Source organism: Pleurodeles waltl, chromosome 11 (assembly GCF_031143425.1).
Source record: "Pleurodeles waltl isolate 20211129_DDA chromosome 11, aPleWal1.hap1.20221129, whole genome shotgun sequence".
In the NCBI taxonomy this organism is placed as follows: Eukaryota; Metazoa; Chordata; class Amphibia; order Caudata; family Salamandridae; genus Pleurodeles; species Pleurodeles waltl.
The window spans coordinates 972,279,228-972,302,956 of record NC_090450.1 but is presented as its reverse complement, the minus strand read 5'-3'; the positions used below and the strand labels follow the sequence as shown (position 1 = coordinate 972,302,956).

The 23,729-nt window shown below is 51.1% G+C and overlaps 1 protein-coding gene across 5 annotated transcripts in view; it reads left to right on the top strand.

The window, feature by feature from the left end:
* The window catches only part of YDJC (YdjC chitooligosaccharide deacetylase homolog), a 74,937-nt gene that overhangs the window by 4,574 nt on the left and 46,634 nt on the right, over window positions 1-23,729 (top strand). The window contains exon 1 of one of the 5 annotated variants that reach the window (XM_069215232.1): window positions 20,958-21,136. The exons of 2 other annotated variants lie outside the window; for them this stretch is intronic. The gene's annotated coding sequence lies outside the window, so the exon portion shown is untranslated. 2 more of the 5 variants (XM_069215231.1, XM_069215229.1) reach the window with 2 other exon arrangements.

Genomic DNA, 23,729 nt, shown 5'->3' with positions numbered 1-23,729 from the left:
GATCACTTGATTTGAAGTAAAGCAATGCAAAGAAAAGAAACAAAGAGGAAAGGTGTGAGAGTTAAATAAAAGGAAATGTGGGTCTCCTGTCCATGAGCGTTTCATGATGTGGGCTGCAAATGCTTGGGGCATTTTGGCGCCCAGCGATCAGTCTCGATCGCGGGTCTACCTTATGGTAATCATACCTCTTAGTTGTGTGGGGTTGGACTCCCCTGGACCCAGTATGTGGCCGGACGGGGGGTTCAAGGTCAGTGAGGGTTTGGGCCTGTCAGTGGAATTGGCATTTCAAGTATATATTGGGATCTTTTGTAATCTAGTCGTCTCTTAAGGCCTCCCATCCCCCCCATATCTTATCGTACTTGCCTGGGAACCCCCTGGCCTCATATACCAGCCTCTCTTGTCGTGCACACCAGTCCATCCCCCGTTTCCATTTATTTAGGGATGGAGCTCCCTCTGTCATCCATTTGGTCATTATATCTCTTTTGGCAATCAGACATGCTATTCCCACAAAGGATCTCTTCATTCTTCCCAAATCTGTGTCTCCCGCCACCCCCAGTAGGAACAGGAGCGGTTCGGGAATTAAATCAGTCTGCAGGGCCCCAGAGATCTGTGTTGCAACTGCTTTCCAGTAGTCCTCTATGATCGGGCATAACCATATCATGTGATTGAAGTCCGCTTCCGGCTGGTAGCACCTTGGGCAGGCAGCCGTGGAGCGGAGGCCTGCCTCGTACAGTCTCTTGGGTGTCATGTATACATCGTGTAAAAAGTAGGATTGCACCAAACGGAGCCTGGAGGATATGGTTTGGGTACCGGTGCTGCTAAGGCCTCGTTCCAGTCTCCCTCCTCAATTCCTCCCACCCATCCCTCCCACTTGTTGCGAAGTCTGTTCAGTGGACTAAGGGTGTTGGAAATCAGTGAGCGATATATTTGTGAGATTCCTCCCTTGCCCAGGTTGCCCAGTAGTACCTTTGCCTCCATTGGTGAATGGTCTGGTATGGGCGTGTCGGTTCGCATGTGTGTCGTTAGAGCATGACCGATCTGGAGGTACCTGTAGAACTGCGATTTGTTCATGGAGAAGGCGCTATGAAGGTCTTCAAAGGATCTCATGTGTGAACCCTCCCAGACATCCCCAAGTGTGGAGATTCCGATTTCATCCCATTTCTGGAATCCCTGCAGTTTCTTGACCTCGGCCAGGAGATTACCGTGCCACAGCGGGGTCTGTCTGGTGATTCGTTTCCACCAACCGGTAATCCTCTGGGCGTCTCTCCATCCCAGGAGCGTCACCTTAGTTACCTCAGGGGTGGAGTTGGGAATTGGGCATCCATAGAGGGCGTCAAATACTCCAGAGTATTTCAGCGTGCCAAGCTCAAGTCTGTACGCAGGATCCGACTAGCCACCTCCGACCCAGTCGTTCACCACGATAAGTTGCGTCGCAAGGTGGTAGTAGTATAAGTTTGACATCGCAAGACCTCCCTCGCACATGCCTCGTTGGCATGTATTGAGTGCCAGTCGCGGGCGGGCACTTTTCCATAGAAATTGGCGGATCGTTGAATCCAGGTTTTTAAACCATTTCTTGGGGATTTGGAATGGGAAATTCTGTAGCAGATAAAGAAATCTGGGGAGGACCATCATTTTGAAGAGAGCGACTCTCCCAAGTAAATTAATGGGCAGGGTTTGCCAACGCTGGAGGTTGGTTTTAGCTTTAGTTACGAGTAGTGCAACATTGAGTTCCCACGCTAACTCTGGTACAAGGGAGACTGAGATCCCCAGATATTTAAAACTGTTTTGATGAATGGGGATGGTCTGCTGCCAATCAATGCAGTCCCTCGTAGGGTGCAACGGGATAAGTAAGGATTTACGGTGGTTCAGTGTGAGGCCAGAGGCTTCTGAGAAGAGATCAAGTATCTTTAGAATACGTGAACCGCTTGTGGCTGGGTTCGCAATGTATAAGAGAACATCGTCTGCGTAGAGTGCCACGCGTTCTTCTGGGCCAGAGGGCCAAGACCATCCCTCAATCAGAGGGTCCTCTCTGAGCAGTTTGGCAAGCGGTTCTATCACTAGCGCGAAGAGGAGTGGGGATACGGGACAACCCTGGCGTGTGCCTCGCCCTACATGAAAAGGGTCCGACACAGTTCCGTTCACTTGTACTCTGGCCGTCGGCTGTGAGTACAGAAGTTTCACAAGTCTCCTAAATCTGGGACCAATCCCGTTGCCCTCCAGGACCTGATGTAGGTATGACCAATCCACCGTGTCAAACGCCTTCTCAAAATCAAGGAGGAGAAGAGCTTTCGATGAGTCGGCTAGGGCATCACGGTGTGCCAGGGCCAGGTGCAGGCGTCTAATGCAGTGCCTGGTGCTCCTGGTTGGCATGAAGCCACACTGGTCCGGGTGGATCAGTGATGAGAGGGCTGGTTTTAGCCTTGCTGCAAGGATCGAAGCGAGTATCTTAACTTTGATATTTAAAAGGGAGATGGGACGATAATCCGCGCAATTCTGCGATGGTGGCTGGGTTTTAGGGATCACTGCAATTGTGGCTTGGTCAATACCTAGGGGAAAATGGCCCCTGCTCTCGGCCTCCTAATACATGTTAAGGAGGTGTTGCCCTACTATGTCGCTGCAGTTTTTATATAACTCTGTTGGTAAGCCGTCCGGGCCGGGTGTCTTACCCGAAGCTAATGCGGTTATTGCGGTTGTCACCTCCTTCAGGGTTAGCGGTTCGTCGAGCGTGTCTTTAACTGTGAGTGACACCTTGGAAAGGGTAATTTCGTCGAGGAGGGGGGGGGGGGGGAGTCCCTCTCAGCTTGGGCCCGTGGGTGTTCTTTGTACAGATGTGCGTAATAAGCAGCGAAGCTTTGTGCAATGTCCCTAGGGGTTTTGGAGAGCCCTCCGGACCCATCTGAGACCTCGGGTATAATTCTGTTGACCAGTGGTCGTGTGGCCAGCCAGTGCAGGAGTTTCCCATTTTTGTCCCCCCATCCATATATTCGGGCGGTGGAGGCCCTCCACATAAGCTTGGCTGATTCTAGGGTGAGGGCTTTGACCTCTTCGCGCATCTTCAGGAGCTGGCGAAGGCCCTGGGCCGAGGGAGAGGCCAGGTGCTTGCGTTCGTGGTGCATTGTCTGCGATTTTAGTTCGGCTATTTGGGAGATACGGGCACGTTCTCTCACTCGGATGAGATGTTTGGCGTGGCCTCTAATTGTTGCCTTACATGCTGCCCAGATCGTGCCTGGTGACTGCACTGAGCCTACATTGTCCTCGAAGTATTGCATCAATCGGATTCTCACTGCCTCTTTGTAATCCTCCCTCCTGTAGGTACCAGGCGTTCAGCCTCCAAGTGGGTCTATTGGTCGGGTCGGTATTACCCAGGCGCGCCAGTATAGGTGCATGGTCGGACACTCTGTGTGGAAGGATCTCAACTCCTGTAACATTAACTATGTCTAGCGGTGGGGCGAATAGGAGATCTATTCTGGCATGCGACCCATGTGCCGCTGACGTGTGTGTGTATTGCCTGGAATTTGGGTGCCAGGTTCTCCATATTTCACACAAGCCGAGGCTATCCGCCCAGTCTCTGAGTGTCGACGCTCTGGATGAGCGGCTAGCCATTTTATTTCCTGATACATCCAGCTCAGGGTGTAGTACTGCATTGAAGTCCCCTCCTATTAACGTGGTACCCTGGGGAAGGTCTGCTATAATCTGTTTGAGGGACGCCAGGAAGGTCTCCAGTCCCGCTAGGGAGGCGTATACACTCACTAGGTTTATGGGTCTCCCATGTATCGGCCCAGCCACCACTATGTATTTACCCAGTGGGTCGGCACGCATGGCTGTTATTGTAATTGGCAGTGAGCGGTGAAGCAGTATAGCCACACCTCTGGAGCCTCTGGTGAAGCCCGCGTGATGGACTCTGTCGTATTCCCCTCTGGCCAGCATGGGGCATCTGGTCCCGAGGAGATGAGTCTCTTGTAGCATAATCGCAGCAGGCGCATGCCTGTGCAGGGTACTATATATCGCTGATCTTTTAATTTTGTCCAGGAGGCCGTTTACATTCCAGGACAAAATTGTAATCATCGGGTGCAGCGCGTGAACGGGCCAAATTGTGTGCAAGCTGGGCCGCACCCCAGGGGCGCTCATCCAGGTATCCACCCCATACTTCCACCCAAGAAGCATCTGTCGCCCTAATACCCATTCTAACCAGTTTTGATTACTAAATCTGGCATTAGTGTGGAGTGATGGACCCCTCCTGAAACACGCAATGTTTGTTTAGAAGGTTAGCCATAGTGCATCCTTCAGGCTTCAGAACTTTGTCTCACAGCAAGCATTCAGTACATACTCAGTTTGTCCCTATCGAGTGCCCTTCCAGCAGGGCTCCGCAGTCCGGCTCCGGCCAAGCAGCTTCATCAGCCCAGCACCTGGGACAGGCTCAGGTCCCCCTCGTTAGTTCCTTGGCTTGCGTCTCTCCCTTCCGGCGTGATTCCCGTTGCTGCCTCTGTGCTCGATTCTGGTTCGACCTCTCGATCCACATTCATCTGGGCCACAAGCTCTGCTTCACCTCGACCTCCGGTCCCGGCACGTCTTCGGCTTCTCTTCCTCTCCATTCGGGGGAGCAAGCGGTCCTTGGCCGAAGCCTCTGTCCGTTCTTTAGGTTCTCTGCTGGATCTCTGAGCCTCCTCTGTCAGCCAAGCCCATGCCTCCTCCGGTGAGTCGAAGAAGTGAGCTTTCCCGTTTAGGATGACCTTCATGCGAGCGGGGAACAACAACATGTAGGAGAGCTGCATGGCTCTTAGCTTCTGCTTGACCCGCTCGTAACACCGGCGTCTGTTCTGTTCCTCGCGGGTGTAGTCCGGGAACACCAGGATTTTGTGATTGTCCCATAGGAGATCGGCCACATGTCTGGCTTCCGCAAGAACTCTGTCTCGGTCTCTGAAGTTAATAAAGCGAGCTATCATCGGTCGGCGCGGGCCCCTGGGGGGCCAGCGACCTGTGCGCCCTTTCAATCGAGAACCTCGGCTGCTTTGTTCACTTCCACTCCCTCCGGGAATCCCACAAAGAGCAGGTTGTTCCTCCTGGAGTGATTTTCAGCGTCTTCGGCCCTTCAATGGAGTTCACCAGTTCGGGTTTGTAGTTGGGCCACTTTGGTTTTAAGCTCAGCAAGGTCATCCTCCGTCTGTGAGACCCTAGTTTCAACCTCTGTTATGCGGCCCACTGCGTTCTTGAGGTCTTGCCTAATGAGTCCCATATCCACACGGACCTCTCCTATCTTGGACTCTACTGCCAGCTGTGAAGACTGAATGGCCAGGAGGATTGCGTTTACTCCGTCTGGTGTGGAGGCTCCTGATAGCACTGTGGTTTCTCCATGGGGGGGCGCCGGACGGTATATTGTTCTATTTTCTTCTGGGAGGCTGGGGGCTGTCTGGTGGCCCTGTCTTTTCCCATTCTGTCTCTGGTTCCCTTCCGATTCAAGGGATAAGTCTCTCAAGGGTACCGGGGATTCCGCGGCAGAGGGAGGACGGGTGGAGAGACGATCCCTGCTTCGGCCCGCTCCCGGCACGTGTTGCTCCCGCGCACAGTCCACAGCCCACTTCGCCTCGGTGACGGCTAGATCGCAGCGCCAGCGTCAGGGCCCCTGCGTGACGCCCTTGCGGCAGATGTAATAGGGTTCCCGCTAATCTCAGCAGGGCCCCGGCCCCAACACAGTTTCTTCAAGTATTCACTCCCTACGGGTTAGGGAGTTCATTCACCGGGCCCCTGGCCTCTCCTTCAAATGACCCATGTGGGCAGGTCTCCCTTTTCCAGGTGTCTCTAGGGGACCGGCCACTCGCCATCCGGGTCCGGCCCCCAGCTAAGGGGTCACCCGCGGGGGCCCGGGCCCCAGCAGCAGCCCATGGCACGCGTGACCCCCGCGGCAGACCCGCTCACCAACCTCCAGTTGTGGGCCTCAGGGGCAGGGGAGCCCGGGATCCTCCCTCGCCTGTGGCTCCGGGTACAGGCTCGGCCCCGCCGGGCCCCGCAGAGTCCTCTCCGGTGCCCCCGGCGGCGGCCCGGACCAGCGCCAGGGGTCCGGTCCAGTCGTGGGGCCCAACCTCGGGTCCAGCGGACCTCCGCTCCCCCGGGCCCAGTCGCCGACGCGACCCGCCGACAGCGTTCGGCACTGCTCCTCTGATTCCCCCGTCCAGGCGTGGCACAGCTCCCCGCAGCCGGCGCCCCTCCACATGGGGCCTGGATCACAGCACCCGGCTCCTCACAGGGGGCCGATTCCGACAGCCCCAGGTCCTGGTCAGGCTCAGCTCCCCGCCCGCGGGGCCGCGCCGAGCAGCACCAACTCCACTCCTCTCCCGCCTCCGGGTCCGAATTCCTCTGGGGTGCCTCCCGGTGTCGGATTTCTTCTGGCCCTTCTGCCTCGGGTCCCGTAGACCCACAAGGGGTCCTTTAGGTTGTCGCTGCGGGTGCGAAACGGCTTGGCCTTCCGGGCGGATGACGGAGGGGTCCAGAGCACTCTTAGAGTGCGACAGCCATCTTGACGCCCGTCTCAGCATACATCTTATTGGTGATGCAGAGTATATGTGGAAAAAAGATATTGATTCCGCTGAACAGAATAGGTTTTACAGAAACGACAATATGTCTAATATCTACTAGCAAGATCACATTGCCAATAAACAGTCATAGTTTTCCATCTGTGTTTTTGTCAAAAGGAACTCAGTCATTAAAGTGAAGAAAAAAAACAAGGGTAATGCCAGTGACACGTATTTAGAGTAGCTGTGTTAAATTCCCCCTCTTAATATATGCCTGCACCTCAGATAATGTTATCCATTCAAAAATCTCTTTAGTTGTTTTTACCAGTACCTTTGCCAGAATGTGCACAGAGGAAAGTTACTCAACCTGAACGCCGTGTGGGATATATCGTTGTTATGCCCCATGGCGCCTTCCAGTTATGTTAGATCATGGGTATCTGTTGGGAGGCAGCGTGAATGGTGTCCCAGTAAGAGGCTGTTGGGTATTTTTGGAGCCCTAGGGTGTCCTCCCTGCGCAGTGCTACGCTCTCCGCCTGGGCCCATGTGAGTAAAGAGGCATACCAGGCCTTCTGTCTACAGTAAAGTCCCAAGAGAGACACCTCCCAGGTATGTAGGCTCTGCCGGTCGGTGCACTCTGATAGCCGGGGCGTTACTCCCTTCCAGTAGGTCTGCAAGTATAGGAAATTCCATAACATGTTAAGTATTTCTGCATCTACATATTGGCAGCGAGCTATACATTAAATATGTTATGATACAGATTCTAAGTCCACCGATCGATCTGTGTTTGAGGGAGATTCTAATGTTTTATAGGTGTGGTAAGGCACCAAACCCCATAGATGTCACCATTCGCGTAATTAGATCAGTGTATGACATGCCCAGTCAGAGTGCTGTCTTCTAAACTCCGGAGTGGACGCCCCCAAGCTGGTGTGCCAGCTCAAAAGTAGCATGTACCTATTGACTGACTCGTGGGAGGGAGCGTTCATTCCTATCTCATTGGTTGTAATTAACATTTAAAGTTGTATAAAGGAATTGATCAACCATCTGTACTGAGCTGTGCCTTACACAGTGTTAAAACACATAGTTGGGCTCACTCTTCACCAAGTCACCATGTTTCTCTATTTACTTGCCAGTTGGCTAAGCATGTTCTTCAGCACCTGGCTCAGTGGACACTCATGCCTTACCTAATAGTATGGTGAAGTAGTATTGTACTGATATGTTTATGGTCGTCCCATAGTTTGCTCTCTAGTTCATCTTATAGTTGTTAACCATAAAGGTCGGGGGAACAAGATGCTGTCAGCGTGCTCGAGATTGAACACTATGGCTGTTTGTACACATTCAGAATCTGCCATTATGTGCAGAGTTTTTGTTTTTTCAACCAAAGACTTCCCTTTCCCTGAAGAATCTAGTTTAGGAAGTATCCCGGATGTCCTTATAGGTGTGTGTTGCAGTAAAGGGTGAGACTCAGTCTACATTTCAATGAGGTGACAATGGTGGCGGGTTCCTTTCTTCTGGGATTGTTGCTTGATACTTGGCAGCCATTTTGACATCTGGGTTTTGGCAGCACAGATGTCAGACTCAGCCGTGCTAACAATGGACAGTGTTTGGTCTTTGGGTGGGCTCATTCCACCCACTGGCTGTACTTATCAAGCCTCTTTCAGCCTTTGGCTTGAGATTTTATCAATCACACATTGAGTCCGCCCTGTGGGATACTGATGTCTCACATTATGACCATTAGCTGGTTGGGTGCACCCCTCTGCCTCCACTCGGTGCTTCCATGCAACTGCATGAGAGGCTACATTAGAACTGTAGCCCTCTCTGTCTTATTTCTCCACACCCACTCCCTTCTTTGTTTCCTCCTCCATTTCCCTCCCTCTCTCCTTTCCCTATGTGCGCCCCCAGCCCATCTGTCACCCACTCATCCGCCTCCTTCTCTTGTGCTTCTCCCTTCTCCACCTTCTCCCCTGTGTGCTTATGTCCTGCTTTCTGCCTCCCTCTTGCTTCTCCTTTTGTGATTCTTCTTCCTTTCCTCCCAGTGGCTTCTAATTAGTGCTCGTGGGGACACTTTGGAATTCAAGGCTCACTTGCATTCAGTGCATCCTCTTTTCCTTTCTATCTCCATACGTTTGTGAGGAGCAAGAGAGCCTTCTTTATTGTGCTCCATTTGTTTCTGTCATAAACATGAAAGAAGGACTATAGTTGACACTTTCTTGCCATCCGAACTTTATTTGGAATAGAAGCATAAACAGGAGCGTGTTGAAGGCGAGAGAGCCTTCCATGCAGACTGCCTTTTGTTCCTCTGGCTTTAAAGAGCTTGTGTATTTGGTGACTCTCTGTGTTTTTTGTTTTTATCTTAACACGTTAGGAGTTCAACAAATGCAAAGTTTTTTTTTTATAAGTTTCTTCTTAGGTGTGCCTCCCAGTACATTGTGTAGTGCTTCTTTTAAACCTGGGCTATCCCTCCTCCTGCTGGGGTGTGTGTGTGTTTTAAACAAACTTTATTTCATTTTCAGTACATAATATCACTTCGTATAAGTGGATATGGCGGGGCATAATTACAGCACAGTAAATTCGACAGATGTTTGCATAAGAAGAGTTATCTTTGGATAACTAATGTGGTATCGCAGTACATTAATACATTCAATGGAATGATAAACATTCCCAGTTCCTCCCTCCCTCCCCCTTGTCATCTGCCTATTTCCGTCGAGTTGTACATGAACATGTGTGTGTAAATACGGAGCACTGTTCTGGAGTGATATGGTGAGCCGATAAGCAAGCCCCTGTCTTCTCTGGAAAATATTTGTATACCCATGTTGAGCCTGGGAAATCAATACATCTGGGTGGGGAGGTGATATTAAGTGATGGATCACTGGTTGGAGCTAGATGGTGGATTCATCAAATGCTGTGCTATGGGGGATCAGGGCCCCCGCTAACCATCAACGCTCAGTGTTTTCATTTTCGTTTCCCACCTGAAATGCCTCCAGTAGAGTTCCCCATTGCGTTGAGATGAGCCTTTTGACGTAATCCTCTTCACGGCAAACTGCTGCGCTTTCCGCCTGTCCTCAGTGCACTACTTCTTCACTCGTGGGGATTTCCATTGTCTGGTCAGTAGCCATTTTGCCACGAGGAGGGCCAGGTCTATAAACTGTGTGGTTACTTTGGATCTAGGAGGTTGGGGAAATAGGCCATTGGTCGAACGTAAGCCAATGGTTTGTGTTTAACTCATAGAGCATTGCCCCAATGTATGACCTGTAATTAGTAAGCATCAGGCATGCCTAGGCCATGTGTTTAAGGTCGGCATCTATTGCGTGGCAACAGGGGCAACATGTCGCTGTGGGAAATATCACAAGTCTGTGTGGTGTAAGGTATGCACAATGGAATATTGAGAATTGTATGAACTTCAATTGTGAGTTACAGGAAATTTTCTTATCGTATTGTAGGAGAAAACTCCAGTCTTTACTTGTGAGCCCCCTGTTGAGGTCCATTTCCCATTTCAATGTGAGGGGGTCTACTGATATCTTAAGATGGGTTTGGACTCCCCAATACAAACTACAGATTAGATGCCTGCCGTTGCCCATAGTGTGCAAAGTCTACAGGCATTCATGTGCGTTGGCTCTACCCCGTCTGGTGCCCAGTGTTTGTGGACGTATCCTAGAATACTAGCATGTGTGAGAAATAGTATTTTAGGCAATCCGTGGGTCCACACACAGTCAGTGCGAGGCATGAAAATGCCATCTCTGAACAAATCATCTAGGGTTTGTATTCATTCCTGCTCCCAGAGGTGGTGAATGCAGGCCACCAACGTGCCCAATGATGTAGGGAGCCCACGCAGTGGCACATTTGGGGAGTAGGGGGCTCGGAAGACTGTATCCCAAAGCCATTTTCCAATAGGTTAGAGCCGTGCACAGTAAGAGATTAGAATTGGTGATAAGTGCAGGGGGACCAGGGCATAGCAATCTCTGCAATGACCCTTGGCAAGGCATTTCAGTATTGTAACCAACTTCCTCTAAGTTATGGCCCGCCAGCCAATATGAGAGCCACTGCAGCTGCTCAGCTATACAGTAGGCTTTAAAGTCCAGGGCACTCATGCCTCCTTCATCTGACGATAGCTGCAACTTTTTGAGACTCACTCTGCAGCACCTTTTGCTCCAGATCAGATCCACTAGTAAAGAGTTGAGGGTCTTGAGTACTTGGGCCGGTACTATGATCGGTGAGTTTGCAAAGTAACACAGTATTCGGGGCAATACCACAGTTTCTGCCAGTGCTAATCGACCGGCTACGGATAGAGGGAGTGTGGGCCAAAAGGTTACTTGTGACAGAATTGCTGTTATTGCCTTTCCTAGATTACCCTCCAGTATGTCTGACTGGATACAATATACTTGAATACTGAGCTATTGAAAAGAGGATGGAGCTACATTGATGTTTAAAGTTCCGAAGTGAACTGTAGGTTCTGGTTAGGTACTGTTAGAGGAGAATGCATATGACTTATCAGCATTAATCCATAAACAAGGATCATACTGTAGTTTCCCTGTGTTACGGTTGTGGGTTGGTGAGGTGGGAAGGGGTTAAGCCCGAGGGATTGGAAAGCTGCGACATTATGGCCCTCATTAGGACATTGACGGTAGAAAACGCCTACTGCAACAGCTGGCGAAAGACCGTCGCCGCGGCTACCAGCCGCCCGCCGTATTATGACCACAGCTGGGTTTCCGCCAGAAGGATGTCAGAAATCCGGCTGTTGCCATGCCTGTGGATGTCGGTATGGTCCACGCCAGTAGACCGCTGCCGGCCGTATTATGACTAATAATACGGCCTTGCGGTGTGCTGTTGGCAGACGCTGCTGCTGGCAGCAGCGCCCCGCCCCCTACCGGAGGACTCCCTAAAAACAGGTAAGTGGGTGCTCCAGCAGGGGAGGGGGTGTTGGGGGTGTGTGTGTATGTTTGTGCATGCGGGTGTGTGTTGCGTATTGAATGTGTGGGCCTGTATGGATGTGTGAGTGCGTGTATGTTGTGTTGTGTGAATGTGTGAATGGATGTATGCATGGATGAATGTGTGAATGGGTGTGTGTATGCATGTGTGTGAAGGGGGCGTGAATGTAGGGGGCGTTTGGAGTGAGGAGAGGGTGGGTGAGGACTCTGGGGGAGGAGGGAACAGGGGACGACCCCTATCAGTGACAGGGAAGGGATTCCCTGTCACTGATAGTGCCTACCACCATGGTTTTCGTGGCAGTAAGGGAGCCACAAAAACTATGGTGGTAGATGGGGACATAATCCCGCAGGCGGTACACTGACGGCCTGGAGATTGATATCTCCAGCCCAGCGGCCGTTATCGCCGTGGCGGTTGGTGTGGTATATTGGCGGTTTGGCTTCAGCCAAACCGCCAATGTCATAATATGGTGGAAAGTATTGCCTACCTGTTGGCAGTACTTTCCACCATATTACCGCCGACCGCCAGGGTCATAATGAGGGCCTATATTCCATGAATTATCTGGAGGTTTCTGCCCTCCGTTCTCTCTATGACTCTCTGACTTGATCCTGCTGCATCTTAGTCCAGGCTGGGCTGCTTTTAGTCTATTCGAGACTGGAGGTGGGCGACCCAACAGATGAATGGGGGGAGCCGAAACAGAGGCGAGCCAGGAGTTTGGTTCGGATCTTAAAGCACACGCCAATCCCTGAAAATGTTTGCCATGCAAATCGTAGCCCGACCATCACGTAAAATATTATAAAGTCTCTTCAGAATTCAAAAAAGTGTATTTCTTTAGCGTGTTGACGCTTTGACACTAACACACAACATTACAGTACTGAAATGAGAAGTACTTTAATTAAAAGTGATAATTTTTAAACGTGAACCGTTAGTGTACTAAGAGGTGAGGGAATTGTCATGTAAACCCTGTACTGGCCCAGATTATTATAGAGTAACATTCCTCATGTTAAATCTTTGTTTTTAACTTTGTGCACCTTTCTGTAGTTTTTATATTGTGTGGATTCGACCCAAAGGTATTGGAGTGCTTTACATAAGCACCTGTTACATTACACTAGGTCACATTTCGTTGTTTATTTATTTTTTTACATCTTTATTGCATTTATGTTTCAATACATATAATTGTCATATATCAGAAAAAATTACGTGTAAACCACAAGTTTGCTATCAACTTCAATTAACAAAAATATGGGGAGGAATTGCTTTCAAAACGTACCCATACACTTACATTTTGAAATTTGTATGACATGTACAAATCATAAGTGCTCAGCAGGTTGCCCCTACACACGCGTTTCTTATGGCTTGCATCTGGCGCGTTAACATGCAATCGGGAGGGACTGCCTATCTGGTTTACTCACGTATACAGTTCACAATTTGTTGTTTATAGGAATGGGGAAATAGTGATTAGCCAAGAACCACAGAATGTTGAGCAGATGCTGTGAAACTGGGTTCCCCAAGTCCAAAGATGACAGCTCTCGCCATAAAGGCACATTCAGGGTCTGGGTTGGGAAGGAAGCAGAAGCCACTCAAAAGCTTGGCTCGTTGTGGGCTCGAGGATCCAACAGGGCCTCGAGCTAAGACCGAGCTGGGCTTCAAGCTCGAGCCTGGATTGACTTTCAGTAGCTTGCCCACTTCTGGTCTAGGCTGGGCTGCTCTCTGTCTCTATGTTGCTTGATCCAGCTGGACCTGTGATGTGCTCTCGCTGAGACTGGTACTTTTCCATTTCACCCACAGACTGGAACCCCTCCACTCCTAGACCAGGGTGCTGCCAAAGTCCGTCTGTGCTGCTCTGTTGGCTCTGTGCTGTTTTAGAAGATAAGGTTTCTGTGGTTCTCGATCAGACTCTGCTCAGGCTGTACTCCACTCACCTCTTACTCTCTGCAGTGCTTGTCCCTCAGGTTTGAGCTAGGCACCCCATTTTCTGGCTGTGCTTACCGGCTCTCTGGCTACTGTGTTCTGTGCACTCTTGTGCTTGCTTGGACTCTGCTACGGGTGCTTCTCACTCGGGCACTCTAGCCATGTTTCGGTGTAGAGAGCTGTCTCAGTGCACCTCTTGGACTGTGGTACCTGCACAGCTTCACTTCCTTCCGGTTGGGTAAGCGTACAAGGTGCTCCCTGGATTGTCATGCGTTTTTTAGGTCGAAGCCTACCCGACAGCACAACTGTCTGGTTTGCTGGAGACATCTTGAGACAGACGGAGAGCTTGCCAGGCAATGCATTCTTCCTATTGCTTACCATTGGCTTTGTGGTTTGTAACTCGCATTTCCTTGCTTTCTTGTTGCTGGCTCTATTTGTTTTAGGCTGCCCAGCTTGAGATCGTTCCTTCCGTTGCTCAACCTTGTTCACTGTATCCTTCCGAGATCTCACTTTCTGTAAACAGGCATTTCAATCTGGTTATTATCTTGTCACATTTGCTGTGCATTTAAACACAGAGGTCAACTGTTAGGCTCCATCTTCCGAGGAAGCTTGGCGTTTACATTTGTTTCTGTGACTTCTGATTGAGAGTGTTTATAGGAAAGCAAGAGGAATGCATATTAGTCTCCCATAGAGCCTGCTCATGCCCCTCCTATGCTCCAGTTTACAAGGCTGCAATTTAACCCTTAAAACAGAGCTACAGGGAGAAAGCGCATGCACATTCTATGGCCTCAAATATTCATGTTGAGATACTTCTATAAAAGCACTGTTGGCTTTTGCTTAATGTGACCCTTTACTGAGTGTCTAATGATCTTTCTGTTTACAGTCAGCGAGTCAGAGTACGAAACCCTTTTAATAATAACACACATTGGCAAGCCCAAAGGTGTAGCCTACACAACTCCACTTAATGAGCATAGCCTCAGTATGTGCAACATGTGCAGTAGCACTGTGCCCTAAAAACCTAGACAACACAGATTGCTGCTTCCTACAAAAACGACAAACAGGAGCCTGGAAACTGACTGCATTCTTTACACTACAGACTTCAACATCCTGCTTATGTCAGAACACAGTTTTGATACTATTTGGTGTTTGCGTGTGTTGTCAGCAGTGAAATAGGTGAACTTGATCCATTGAAACTACAACGGCCTACCATCTGGGTCAGCTTTATCACTGCTGGCGTCTGGTGCAACTTCACACTCTGCACAGTTGTACACCAGTCCACTCTATGCCACTCCACTCGATCCCACTGCTCTATGCCACTGCACTCTATCCTGCACTACTCCACTCTACACCACTTCACTCTACTCTGAAACAGTCTTCTCTGCGCCACTGCACTGTTACTGCACTCTACGCCGCAATGCTCACTCTGTTCCACTCTATACCACTGCTTCTCCACTCTACTCTGCCTCTGCCCTCTACACCACTCTGCACTTAACACAGCACTATATGCCACTGCACTCTGCTATCTACTCTGCTCAATTGCACCCTATACCAGTATACTGCAACACTACAACACTGCACGCTAGTCCACTCTATGCTTCTGTGCGCCACTCTACTCCACGCCACTGCACTCTACACCACTCTGCTCTGCAAGACTGCACCCTCAGCCACTGCATGCCATTCTACACCATCGTGCGGTTCGTCGTTGCACTCTACCCCATTCTATTCTACTCTGCACCACTGTACTCTGCGCTAATGCTCTCTGTGCCACTGCGCTCTACGACACTCTCCTCTGCAAGACTGCACTTTCTGCCGTGCCCCCCACTCTACTCTGCACCGCTGCACTGTACACCACTGCAAGCTACGCCACTCTACATCATTGTGCTCTGTCACTACACTCTTCGCTACTCTATCTACTCTGTGCCACTCGGCCATACTGTACTCAATATAATTGTTCAACAGCAGCTAATCGTGTCAACGGAGAGAGGAAATAAAGGAAGAAAGAAAAACAATTACCATAATGCTAACTATTTTTATGCCATTTGATCAGTATGTGTGCACTATAAATAAATGTAGGAGGGCAAACCAGAACAATAACAATAAACTGGAGGTACTTTGCTCCCTAGCACCTTGTTACCCCTAGCTGTAAAAAAATAATAATAATAATAATTCTTGTGACGAGAGAAGCTGGCCCTAGGCACACTTTATCATAAACTCATAAACGCTGACATGTTACTCATTAACCGCTTGTATTCGCTTCGGAAAGCTGAAATGTTCGTGTGAATATCGGGGTGGCATCCGCTTTATCCACAACATTTCCCATGGAATTCTGCCTGGTAAATATTCTCTAATCCCTATGTTTCACGGTGGGTATTTATCGGGCACATCCTCCATTCACACCTAAAAGGTGTCTCTTGCATGTGTGGTGTCCCCCTGCCTGTCTGATTGTGTATTTTAACCCATGACGCAACTTATAGCCTCTTCTCAACATCTGCCAACCACCCCTGTGTACTGGGAGGCTGTAGCGCCTTCCAAGACATGGCAATAGGCCTTTAGCTAGCGCTGTAGCACTAAGGCCACGTCAGAGAAGCTAGTGACGTATTTATTATTTTTGATGCGTGAAGCACCAGTTGTGTACCAGTGTGCAGATTGTTGTGCTCTTTTGTGGTTTGTGGCCACCATGTTTGCTAGAGCCTCACTGTTCACTTGAGCTCTGGCATTGTTGGTGCTTCCTAGGGCTTTGGCGCTGCCGGACATTGTGAACCTCACTCTGGCTGCTAGACTTCCCTGTGCACTCCTTCTGTGGTCCTCTCTTGGGCTGTAGTGGTGTGCTTCCTCCAACTGGGCTGACTGTTATAGTGACTGTGCCATCCACAGTTGGTAAGGGGGGGTGTAGCAGTCCATCTATTTCTCAGTTTGCATCGCTTTCTTGCAGTACTTCTTTTGCATAGGCTGCAGAGCTCTGTTGACTGAGGCTGCCAGGCACTCACTTAGACAGCCATATTTGTTTGGGGTCGTTGGTCATGTTGCTTTTAGGCACTATATTGTTCAGTTGAGCTTCTACATCTTTCTGCTTGCTCATGCTTCAACAGGACTCTTCAGTAGATGCCAGCGCCATGGTGCTCGCTCGTGAGGTGGTCCTCTGTTGGGCTGTATCGATGTGGTGCTTGCTTGGCATACTGTGCTCGGTCTTTGTCCTTGTCTTCATGGAGCTTGCTCAGGCTGGTGTGTTTTCTTAAGCTCTGGTGCTCACTTGAATTTTGGGGACTTGGGTGGTTGCTTGGATTCAGGGTCTCTTTTGGATTTCAGTTTTGTGCTTGCCATGGCTGCTGTTCTTCTGTGTTCTGGTACGCGGTCCTTGATAGAACTACTGTGGGCTGTTGTGGTCGGCCACATGATGATGCAACACTGGCTTGTGCTCCCAGTACTGTAGTGGGATCAGGGAGTGGGGTTTGTTTTTATGATGGTTGCGTTATTTGGATTCAGAATTATGTTGCTTGGTTGTGCAGCAGTTCTATGTTGTGTGCTGGCACGAGAATCCTGGTCTACATCGCACTCTTTGTATCTGATGGTGTTGTGTTTGCTTCAGCGCTGACTTGGGCTCCAGTGCCATGGTTGAGTTGCTATAGTCCCCTGTGCTCCTGTGCTGTTGTGCTCGTTTGGGATGTGGTGTACACTTACACTCAGTTGCTCCCTTGGACTGTGGTTCAATCTTGGGCTCCAGATTGGGGCCCACGTGCTGTGTTGCTTTTTAGGTTGAGCGCGCAAGTGCTTTGTCCTTTTGTAAGTATTGTGGCCTTTTAACCATGTCCACCAAATGCCTATCACCTTTACTTGTTCCTGGGCTTGCCTTTCAAAAATCATTTGTCTGTAAATGCTTTACGTTTGTTCCTCCTTGGGGCGTTTTTTTTTCACCTTGCAGACTGCCTCTGTTACATGGATAATTGCACGATTGCCGAAACGTTTGCGAGCGAACTTCTTTTTCTTTTTGAGTCTCTCTTTCGTGCTCATGGAGGCCATGGCGCTTTGACTATGCTCGCTTATGTCAACTGTTTTACTTTTCATTAACAATTTATGTGGCAAGGAAAGTCCAGTTAGGCATTTACTATGCTAATAGCTCTAACTTGAGCAAACGCAAGAACCATTGCATTGCAAATGCTTGTTTGAATTGCATCAATTTCTGGGACTCCAGTCAAGTGGTACTTACATTGACTATGGGGTACACTAGGGTTCTGGCTTCCCCTTGATCTGTGGTTCTTTTGTGGGGTTTGTGGTTCTTTTGTGGGGTGTTGCATCGTGGTACTCTCCTTAGGCTACTGTCAGCACCCTCTTTTGACATGGTGTTTGTTTGAGCTTCAGCCCTCTTGGGCTCTGGTGCTTGCTTAGGATGTAGCAATTGTAGGAAGCTGGCTCTGTATGTACTATACCAACATGATGTATAGAGTTCACAGAGGCTTACAGAGGCTAAAGTAGATAATACTAACGCTCTCTTTTGTGGTAGTGTGGTCGATCAGTTAGACTTATCGGAGGGTAGTGGTAAGCATTTGTTGTACACACACAGTCAAGAAATGAGGCACACACTCAATGACTAACTCCAGGCCAATGTTTTTATATATCAGAAATATACTTTTTTAAACTTTTATTTCTAGAACCAAAATGGTCTTTGTTGCAGGTAAGTATAGTTTCAAAATGTATAACTTTTATGTATCAAATGCGTTTGTTTAGAATTCAGAGATAAGACAGTTTACAAGTAAGTAAGACTTTTCAGTTTCAAAAGTGGATTCAGTGTAATTTCTCATAGAAAGCATGCAGTCCTAGGGGTGGAAAAGAACACAAATCACAGGTAAGTACTTGACTTATGATCCCAGACTTTGGGAGTTAAGGTGTCCACAGGACAAAGTTTAGAGAGGCACCAGGGGTGCACCACCAGCAACACGGACTGGTTGTGTGCAGAGGTCAAAGTTTGTGTCGGGCACCCAATGGAATCCTATGGAGACAGGGGTGCTTAGAAAGAAACAGCTGGCAGGTAAGCTCCCTCGATTTCGGGGCCCAGACCTAGGGGGTTTAGATCAGCATCGGGGGGAGATCACAGGTCAGCATCAGACACATGCCCTCAGCAGCACAGGGGCGGCCGGGTGCAGGGTGCAAACAGCGTTGGGTGCCCAATGCTTTTCAATGATGGAACCCTGGGGGGTCACAGAGATGCTGCAGGCTTGGTCCAGGGGATCGACTGAAGAAAACCAATTGCTGAACAGGTAAGTAGAGAGCCCACTGGATGTTGCTGGACTGTTGATTGAGTTTGCCAAGGCCAGGGGGGTCTGGGTGCAGGGCTACCTTTAGGCTTTGGGAAATCTTCACCAGATCCGGTCGCGGTCAGGGGGGTCCTCTCGATTTAGGCTGCAGGCATCGTGTTGATCAGAAGGGGTTGACCCAGTGTGGACTTGAGGTCTGAATCGCCTGGGGACTCTCTCTGGTCCGATGGGCCACCTGGACTCTGACTGTGGGCATCAGGTACAGAGTGGGCAGGACTCGCGGATCCGGGTCAGTTCTGGAGTACTTCTTGAATGTTTGTTGTGGAGAGGGCCTCTGTCCTCTGGAGATCTTGGTCCTTGGGTAGGCAGGCAGTCCTTGGGGTTTTGTAGAGGTCGCTGGTCCTGCAGGACGAGTCGTCTTGTTAGCAGGGGTCTTTGAAGCTACAGACCGGCCTGTAGGGCTAGGGCCAAGTCAGTTGTCGTCATGAGTCTTCTCTGCTGGTGCGGCTCTTCACTCCTTCTTGTCTTCTGTTGTTAGGTAGCCAGGAATCTCAAAAGCAAGATTCAGGGGTGCCCCTAAATACTAGATTTAGGGGTGTTACTGGGATCAGAGGGCAGTAGCCAATGCCTGTTGTCCCTGAGTGTGGCTACGCCCTTCCAGTGGCCTCTCCCTTTGGGGAGGGGGGCACATTCCTAACCCTATTGGCTAACATCCTCCAGAACAAGATAGAGGATTCTGCCAGGAGGGGTTCACCTCAGCTCTGGGCACCTCAAGGGTGGTCCTAGCTGGTGTGAGCACACCTCTTGGTGTTTATTAATTATTCCTGCCAGACCTGCTCCTAAAAGTGGGGCCTGGTCCGGGAGAGGTGGGTGTCTCCACTAGCTGGAGTGCCCTGGGACTGTGTTACATGAGGCAAGAGCCTTTGAGGCTCACTGCCAAGTGTTACAGTTCCTGCAGGGGGAGGTATGAAGCTCCTCCACCCAGTGCAGGCTTTGTTTCTGACCCGACCCCAGAGAGCACAAAGGCTCTCGCCCCATGGGGTCAGAAACTTGTCTGTTAGTGGCAGGCTGACACAGACCAGTCAGCCCTGCACTAGAGGGTTGGGTGAAATACAGGGAGCATCTTTAGGATGCCCTCTTTGTGCATTTTTCAATAAATCCAACACTGGTGTCAGTGTGGGTTTATTATGCTGAGAAGTTTGATACCAAACTTGCCTGTCTTTAATGAAGCCATCATGAAGCTGTGGAGTTTGTAATGACAAACTCCCAGCCAATGTACCCAGTATGGCCACACTGCACGTACAGTGTCTAAGAATGGACTTAGACACTGTAGGGGCATATTGCTCATGCAGTTATGCCCTCACCTGTGGTATAGTGCACCCTCCCTTAGGGCTGTAAGGGCTGCTAGAGGGGTGACTTACCTATGTCACAGGCAGTGTTTTGTGGGTATGGCACTCTGAGTGGGATGCTATGTCAACTTCACCTTTTCCTCCCCACCAGTGCACACAATCTGCGATGGCAGTGTGCATGTGTTAGGTGAGGGGTCCATTAGGGTGGCACAACACATGCTGCAGCCCTTAGGGACCTTCCCTCGCCACAGGGCCCTTGGTACCACTGGTGCATTTTACAGGGGACTTATCTGTGTGTCTGAGGTGGAAACAATGATACAGTTTTAGGGAAAGCACACAGGTGCTGAGGCCTGGTCAGCAGGATCGCAGCACACAGTCAAGTTAGCATCAGATATGGCAAATAGCTGGTGGGGTCAGGGGACTGCAGCAAGGGGCTGATTACCTACAGCAATCTCCTGGACTATGACGCAGTGGGGCCTGTATGGGCATCTGTGTTCTCTCGGGCTCCAGAACTGCTGTGCTCGCTTACACTAAAGTTCCTCTATGTCTCTGGCATTAGGGTGTTTGCTTGAGCTTCAGCACTTTCGGGCTCTGGTGCAGTTGTGCTGCTTGTGCAGCTGTACTCTCTTGGACCCAATGGCCACTGTGCTTGCTTGGACTGCAGCGCCTCTCGGTCTCTTGGGCTCTGACGCAGTGGAGCTGGCTTGTGCAGCTGCGCTCTCAGGGGCACCAGGGCCACTGTGCTTGCTTGGACTGCAGCGCCTCTCGGTCTCTGGCGCTATGGTGTTTGTTTGTTTGTTATTCAGCACTCTCGGCCTTTGGTGCTCGCTTAGGGGGTAGTAGTCTCTAGGGCTCTGACGCAGTGGTGCTGGATCGGGCAGCTGCGCTCTCGGGGGCCCCAGGGCCTCTCCACTCTGTTGGGCAGCAGCGCCTTCCTGATCTCCGGCTCCGTGCTTGCTTCTCGGCGCTCTCCTGTGCTCTAGCACCAGGTTGCTCGTTAGATCTGTCTCTGCCAGCCCGAAGCAGCTGCTTGTAACCAGGGAGGCCGAGGCCTGGGAGGGAAGGGGTGTGCCTCCCTCCACCTGCTGCCAGAGGCCACTGCACTAGGGCGCAGTGGGGAGCGCTTGTGGAGGCTGGAGGTGGCAGTGCGTCAGGCTGGGTGGGCCTGCAGGGGCAGGCGCCTAGAAGACCCTTCCGTGAGGTGAGGCACTTCCTGCCAGAGGCCACTGCACTAGGGCGCAGTGGGGAGCGCTTGTGTAAGAGCACGGAGGCTGGAGGTGGCAGTGCGTCAGGCTGGGTGTGCCTGCAGGGGGCCTCTCCGCCTTCCAGATGTGAGGAGGGGCAGGCGCCTAGAAGACCCTTCCGTGAGGTGAGGCACTTCCTGCCAGAGGCCACTGCACTAGGGCGCAGTGGGGAGTTCCTGTGTAAGAGCGCCGAGGCTGCAGGTGGCAGTGCGTCAGGCTGGGTGTGCCTGCAGGGGGCCTCTCCGCCTTCCAGATGTGAGGAGGGGCAGGCGCCTAGAAGACCCTTCCGTGGAGTGAGGCGCTTCCTGCCAGACCGGTGCCAGCTCACCAGGGACTTCCTCTCGTCCTGTTCAGGCTGCGGCTGTCGCTCCCTTTCTAAAACCGTGTGTACTTTTATCTTACATTTTCATTTAAAAATAGGGTGACCAGAATTTTAAAGTAAAAAACCTGAGACTTTTCATAAAAATAGAAAGACTACAATTTTACCTGAACCGAGCAGCTAGAATTGCGGCAGAGACACTAAGAACATAAACAAGATTTCGTTTTTAAAGCCAGTGCCATGCCTGTTAATTTAATTTCTTTCTTGTAAGTTGCTGACTATCTCTGCTTTGGAAAACATGAAAAGGCACCTCCCACCGTTATTAGTCGACCCTCTCTCTAAAAACCGGGTCCCAAGCTAAATTTCCCGAAACCTGCCGGGGCTCTCCCGGTAAATTCAGGACGCCTTATCGCGCTATTTAAAAGTGTTCCCGTATTTGAATTGGCTGCCCCTTAAGTGGCACCATGCATGGAAATGCCAACACTGCCAGCATGAGCGGCTGGGCGCGTGCGGGACCTCGTTTCGCCAAGCATTTAGCAGCCCTTAAGGATTGGCGCTTTGATGAGTGTTTGCCGTTTAGTATTGTGTAATAAATATGATTTGTGCGTACAGCCTGCAGTGTGGTGTGTAGACGTCTGCATTCCGAGGGGGTGGCCAAGGAGCTGTTGGGAAGGTCGGGTGGACAGCTGGACGGGGGGGGGCACAGCCTTCCCTCTAGTGTCCTGTGAGACCCCGCGAACCAGCATTTCTACTTTGAAGGGCATCATTACTGCGCATCGCCCCCTGGCTGTGCAGACAACTCATTTAGCACACGCTGCAGAGTACCGCGGATCACATGACGCTTGCAAACCCGAAGCCTGCGGGGGAGACCCCAATAGCTGTCCACATCGGAGATACGCTAGCAGTTTTATTGTAATGCCCGGCAGTCTCAGGTGTCTCTGGGCAGGTAGCCCCAGGTGTCTCCCTGGGCAGGTGGTCCCATGTGTCTCCCTGGGCAGGTGGTCCCATGTGTCTCCCTGGGCAGGTGGTCCCAGGTGTCTCCCTGGGCAGGTGGTCCCAGGTGTCTCCCTGGGCAGGTGGTCCCATGTGTCTCCCTGGGCAGGTGGTCCCATGTGTCTCCCTGGGCAGGTGGTCCCATGTGTCTCCCTGGGCAGGTGGTCCCATGTGTCTCCCTGGGCAGGTGGTCCCATGTGTCTCCCTGGGCAGGTGGTCCCATGTGTCTCCCTGGGCAGGTGGTCCCATGTGTCTCCCTGGGCAGGTGGTCCCATGTGTCTCCCTGGGCAGGTGGTCCCATGTGTCTCCCTGGGCAGGTGGTCCCAGGCGCCTCTCTGGGCAGGTGGTCCCAGGCGCCTCTCTGGGCAGGTGGTCCCAGTCGTCTCTCTGGGCAGGTAATGGTCCCAGTCGTCTCTCTGGGCAGGTAATGGTCCCAGTCGTCTCTCTGGGCAGGTAATGGTCCCAGTCGTCTCTCTGGGCAGGTAATGGTCCCAGTCGTCTCTCTGGGCAGGTAATGGTCCCAGGCGTCTCTCTGGGCAGGTAATGGTCCCAGGCGTCTCTCTGGGCGGGTCATGGTCCCAGGCGTCTCTCTGGGCGGGTCATGGTCCCAGGCGTCTCTCTGGGCGGGTCATGGTCCCAGGCGTCTCTCTGGGCGGGTCATGGTCCCAGGCGTCTCTCTGGGCGGGTCATGGTCCCAGGCGTCTCTCTAACGGGTCATGGTCCCAGGCGTCTCTCTAACGGGTCATGGTCCCAGGCGTCTCTCTAACGGGTCATGGTCCCAGGCGTCTCTCTAACAGGTCATGGTCCCAGGCGTCTCTCTAACGGGTCATGGTCCCAGGCGTCTCTCTAACGGGTCATGGTCCCAGGCGTCTCTCTAACGGGTCATGGTCCCAGGCGTCTCTCTAACGGGTCATGGTCCCAGGCGTCTCTCTAACGGGTCATGGTCCCAGGCATCTCTCTAACGGGTCATGGTCCCAGGCATCTCTCTGGGCAGGTAATGGTCCCAGGCGTCTCTCTGGGCAGGTATTGATCCCAGGCGTCTCTCTAACGGGTAATGGTCCCGGGAGTCTCTCTGACGGGTAGTTCGTCCCAGGCGTCTCTCTGGGGCAGGTGGTCTCAGGCGTCTCTCTGAGGCAGGGGGTCGCAGAGAATGAGTTGAGAACACAGAAGCAAGAATTCTACATAGACATATCTGCAGTTTACAATATATTTTTTTAAGAATGGTAGCGAAACGATTA